Genomic DNA, 6,096 nt, shown 5'->3' on the forward strand with positions numbered 1-6,096 from the left:
TCACAAAATATCATCTCGATCCGATAGTCCTAGCTATATCAATCAATAAAATTCAATTTCGACGGTCATAAATGACCACATGATGATCTAATAGATAAAGACCATCAATGGATCTAAAAATTTATAACGATAATTTCGATGCTATTTGTAACACACTATCATGATCAATTTAATATGAAATAATTTTAATTGTTACATAAAAAATGAGTGATCAAAAGACCAGACGATAAATTTGTCATCAGTAATGCCATCTTTAATATATATTATTAGAAATAGTAGTGTTGTCATCAGTAATGCCCCCTCTAATACCCATTATTGCTGACAGTAAAAATGCCGTCACTGATACTCAATTTTCTCGTAGTGCTTGGAGATGACATCCCCAATAAAAATAACACTATTTAGCCAAAACTCATACTTTTGTAGTTTAGCATACAGCTTTTATCTCTTGAGAGTTTGTAATATTATCCTCAGATGTCCCTTATGCTCCTATGGGCTCTTTGAGTAAATTAGGATGCTGTCAATGAATACTACCACAAATCGGTCTAAATACAATATAAACACTTGGTTCATGAGATACACGAAGGTTGTGGATACATTTATCAAACCAGAAGGCGTGACCAAGAATTCATCATGCACATATCTAGTTCGACAGGTCGTTTTATGTTTGATACATCCTCGAACTTTATCTTCAGTTGTAGTAGCTGGAACGAAGATGAATTTTTGAGAAAACCTATGCTCTTTACAATTGATCAAACAAATTATCAATCCTTGGTAAGGGGTATTTGTTTCTCACTATTACTTTATTTAGTTCCCCACAATCTATATAGAGCCAAAGGCTACCATCTTTCTTTTTCATAAATCTTAGGTAAGGAGATACACTAGGTCTAATAAATTCCTTATCCAACAGCTCTTGTAATTGCTATTTCAATTTCTCCAATTCTATCAAGAGCCTTCCAATATAGAGCATTGGGAATTGGACTAGTGACAGGAATTAAGCCAATAGAAAACTCAATTTCTCTATCAATAGGTAACCATGGCAAATCATCTGAAAAAATATCAAAAAGTTTTCTCACAAGCATTCCCTTACATCCCTTCTTAAGAAGTCTATTAGCCTTAGAATTGATTTTGATGATGTCAAAAAATCGTTAAGTATAAATTATGGTTACTAATGATGCTTTTGAGAGTAATTATAGAATTTTTTATAGTGCTCTACGGTTGATTTTATCCAACAAAAAATCCTCTCAAATTTAAATGATTTTATATTTCTAAATTTAAAGTTTCAAGTTTTAGAAGTAAAGAAATTAAGTTTAGCATAAAAGAAATATGTTAAAGGGAAGTCTAGTATAAAAAAACTTCCTAGCAAGTCTATCTATTCAAAAATTTAAGTTTAAAATGGCAAATCTGGCTTAGAATATTTTTGAACAAAAAAAGCTACTTGAACATAGAGAAAATCATTCTGGTCATGCATGGCATGCTTTTAAGTCGATAAAAAAAAATCTTTACTGATCTAGTTTCACTTCAAGAAAAAATATGAAATTCAAATGATTTTTCTTCACCAACCAAGTCTTCATCTAAGCTAACTGAGATAGGATCATAGCCAACTCACCTATATGGATAGCTAACTCAGCCTCAGATTCAGAGTGAAGACAAAAGATTAAAGATTTTAGAGATTCTTCTGAGCCAATCATGAAAATAATATAGCTAACCAAGATAGGAGCATAGTCAACCCACAACAATAGGATATTCCACTCAGTCTCAGAGGCAGAAGAATACATAAAATAGTACAAGATTATAAGCTTTTTGAGCTGATCTAGAAAATGAATTAGCCGATCTAGTCATCAAGTTAGCCGATTAGGAAGATATCTGAGCCAACCCAATCTGAGGCAGACAAAATAGATTGAACATAAAAAAATTTGTATCTGTTCCTAAGCTATCTCAAAGTTTCACTTAGCCAACTCAGTAGTTAAAGTTAGCTGACTAAGAGCTTGAATGAGCAGACTTATAGATTTTTGATAAAATAATAGCTAGTCTTTTAGATTATTTCAAACGATCATATTTTATTTGTAACGATTATTTTTGATCTTCTAATGGCTAGAGTATTAATTATAAATATTTTTTAGACTGTAAAAATGAAGAATTCAAATTGGAGAACAAAGCATTGAAGGTTATTGAATTTTATTGTAGATAATATTTAAGCTATTGAGTGGAACAAAAAGAAAGAGGAAGGATTTTTCAAAAGGTTTCCCTCTTTACCTTTCCATATTTACTTAACTCAATAGAGAGGGTGCACTAAATTGAGCCATCACCCACTGAGCAAGATAATTCAAGTCTACATCAATCTTCTTTTAACCATTCAAGGAAAAAGTCAAACAATTCAAGACCCAACCACTTCGACTTCTTCAAAAGTCTAGCTTTTAGCTCCTTACGGAAAAAAAAAAAAAAAAGCATGAGCGGACTATTAAAGAACTGGTCAGTGTTTACTGGAAGAAGTGGTAGGCACATCTTAACTACTACAAAGAAGGAGAATTTGGCTGATACTCATAATATATACTTGTTGAGGGGAAGTTTCATTCTTCATGGCATCAAAGAAATCCTAATACAGGAGGGAAAGAAGATGATGAGGTTGAGATTCCTTTCCCAATGGTTGGCACCAAAAGTGGCGTCGAGCAGAAATTGGTTTTGCAATGGTCAATGCGGTGGTTAAGAACATAATAAACGAAAGACCATGTACATATGGTGCAGTGAGAGGTTACACTACTTTCGTGAAGATAACTTATTGAATTTATAAATAGCCATCACTCTAATTCCAACCACGTGATATTGACCCTGTCGTCCGAACCATCCAGCTTCCTTTTTTTTTTGGTAATAACCATCCAGCTTCTTGACTGGTCCAATTGCAGCAAACAAAAGACCAAAGGTGGTGGTCCTTTTCGATATGCAACGACGAACATTATTTATGCACCATCCGTTCCTTTATCTATCTTAATTAAAGAGACTCCCTAAGATTTTGGAAAATGGAATATCGTTACGTTACAAATGAGGGTTGACAAAGATGGTAATTATGCCTTGATATGATAATAGGTCCAATGAAATGGGGCCCAACCTAAAGATTTTAATTGGTTTCAAGGCATTAAGGGGTCACTTAGAGGATGGTGATCTTAAATTTTTGTAACTTGCCAAACAAGTTATTCATAACCTACCAAATACATTAATTTTAGATAACTGAGGATTAGATTATCTTAGCTAGGTGGTGTTTGGTGATCCAAATGAGATCAATAAAGTGATCTTAGATCATTGGTGATCCTTTCTAGAGTAATCAAATTCACGATTGTCTATGACTATCATATTTATTATGCTATATTTTAGTAATTAAAGATTTCTCGATATCCATGAAAAATTTGTTTGGTATTCCATAGGAATCTAAGGTCACTAACTATATAATACCAAAACCACCACTATACATTCTATAAAATATATTTATTAGTCCTACATAAATTATTAATTCTATAAAAATATATTAATTATTATTATAAAATTAATATTTTTATTTATACTTATAATGCACCATTTATTAATATGAATATTTATTTTGATTATAAAAATAAGGCAAATAGATGTAATATATTAAATAATTTTATTATATAAAAATATAAAGTATAATAAAATATTTTTACTCTAATTTAAAGTTATTATTAAATAATAATATAATTAATAATACATTATAATATAATATATATCATAAATATAATATATATAATGTCGATATCATATAATATAATATATAATATTGATATAATATATTAATTATATATTAGTTTATTATTTTTTTCATTGGAATGATGGGTATCTTTGTCATCAAATTTTGGCTCAAGATTACTACCCCAAAGTAATCTTAAATTTCAAATGTGAAGCACGAATATTTCATCATTGGATTGAAAGGTAATCTAAGGAGTGAAGTTGATTTGATATTGTCATTGTATAGTATTATCATAATACAATCAAATATGATGATTATATTATTTCTAGTCATATTAATTTTAATCTTGAATAAATTATTCCATATCAAAAATTTATTAAGATTAAGATCATCCATGACCTTATATCTACTGGGGTCGCAAATGGCCCCTAAAGGAAGTTAAAGCAGAGAAGACTGATTTTTCCTTTTCATGCTCCGGATGCCTTCAGCTAATTGTCTCGTGACCACATTATTCGTCACTCTACTTACTTTGGCTAATAAATTTGGATGATTTTTAGACGTCCAAGGAATCTTTTCTATGGATTGAAAAAACGTCTCTTGTGATGGATATTTATATTGAATAGTTTCTTGCTGGGACTTCACGGGCCGGGAGATTGCAGATAGTCCAAGCTTCAATGATGCAATCTTGATTTGAAAAATATATCGGATAAACAGTGTGATGAAAAAATTTTAAATATCATAAAAAAGTGGATGGATGTTTAATTATTTTACTTTTTAACCTCTTATTTCATCAATTTTTGTTTGCACGTTATCCATCATGCATATGTTCCGAAATTTGCTCTATCCACTTGGACGTGGTCCTTGCAATAATTTCTCCTCCCTCCCACATCAATCTCTTTGATGTAGACTATCCTCTCGTTTTGTTTTCGTTTACCGCGCAACGTCGACCACAACCTTCGCGCTGCACACTCCTTTGTTTATATTAACTTTGAAAAATGGACGACGGTTATATTAAAAAAGTAGGTTGAAAGAGTCGGTAATGGCATAATACAATAATAGGTCCTACGAAGTAGAGCGAGCCTAAAGATTATAATTGGATTCAAGGCAAGCATTGAAGAAAGTTCAAGCAGAGAAGATTGATTTGTTTATTTTTTTTCCATGCATCGCATGCCTTCACCTAATAAATTTCAATGAATTTTAGACATCCAAGACATCTTTTCTTCGGATTATAAAAGCATTTTCTGTGATCGATATGCCCATTGAATGGTTCCTTGCTTGGACTTCACAGGCCGACGACATCAAAGATAGTTCAAGCTTCAAGAAAAGATACGTGGCGAGCTAACAGCTCTCCTTAGATTACCGGACAATTTTAATCCACACTCTCATGAGGATATTATTTACTTATCATCCATGCTGAATAAGTATTTATTGAACACTATATATATAACCAACTTATCTCATGAGCACAAACGAGAGAGAGAGACAGATGGGAGAGAGTTATGAATCTCTGTTTGAAGCAAAGCAAGCAAAAGATAGGCTTGCATACAAGTTGTTTGCATGCTCTATGTTGGTGGGCATATGTTTGATATGGTTCTATAGAGCAACTCATGTCCCAGGATGGGGAGAGCAAGGGAGATGGGCATGGATTGGGATATTTGTAGCCGAGCTTTGGTTCGGCTTCTACTGGATCATCACTCAGTCAGTACGCTGGAGCCCCATCTATTACTACACTCACACGGAGAAGCTCTCTCAGCGGTAATATTCTCATTCATAATTAACATGCCCATATATTTCTTAGCTTCCCTTTTTTTTTTTCCCTAAGAGAGAGAAAAGAACATGCCCATTGGCCCAAGGTCAGAAACTCAGAACCGGTAGACTTCATCAGGATATGTTGGAGAGAATCATTTATAAACATTCAAACCGTCACTCCTTTTTTTTTTTCCTGATAAGCGAAAAAAAAAAAATGGAGCATCCAAAGCTGTACGACCATGGATATTGGTTTTCTAAGGGGATACTGCTTCAGTTTCCAAAGTTTCGTGAGACCAAATTTTATGAAATATAATTTATATGAAATAAGAATTCATTGATAAATGGTTTCTTTTTAAAGTTTTTAAGTAGAAATCAATTTCGGCGACGAGCTCTCCATGTGAACCAGCCAAATTACCAATTTTCAGGGATGCAAACCAGTGGTTATATGTTCACTTTATTTTTATTGTTCTTGGAACGATCATCAGGACTGCTTAGTCTTATTGAAATGAAAATATTTTGGGGTTCATACCTAGCATCAATGCCTTACGCCATGTGTCACAAAAGCGTTTTCTATCAAAAAATGTGAACCATCCTTGTACTGCTATGACAGTTTTGAATGGCATCATAGGCTTTTCTTTATTTATTTTTTT

The sequence above is a fragment of the Elaeis guineensis genome, chromosome 8 (genome assembly GCF_000442705.2).
Source record: "Elaeis guineensis isolate ETL-2024a chromosome 8, EG11, whole genome shotgun sequence".
In the NCBI taxonomy this organism is placed as follows: Eukaryota; Viridiplantae; Streptophyta; class Magnoliopsida; order Arecales; family Arecaceae; genus Elaeis; species Elaeis guineensis.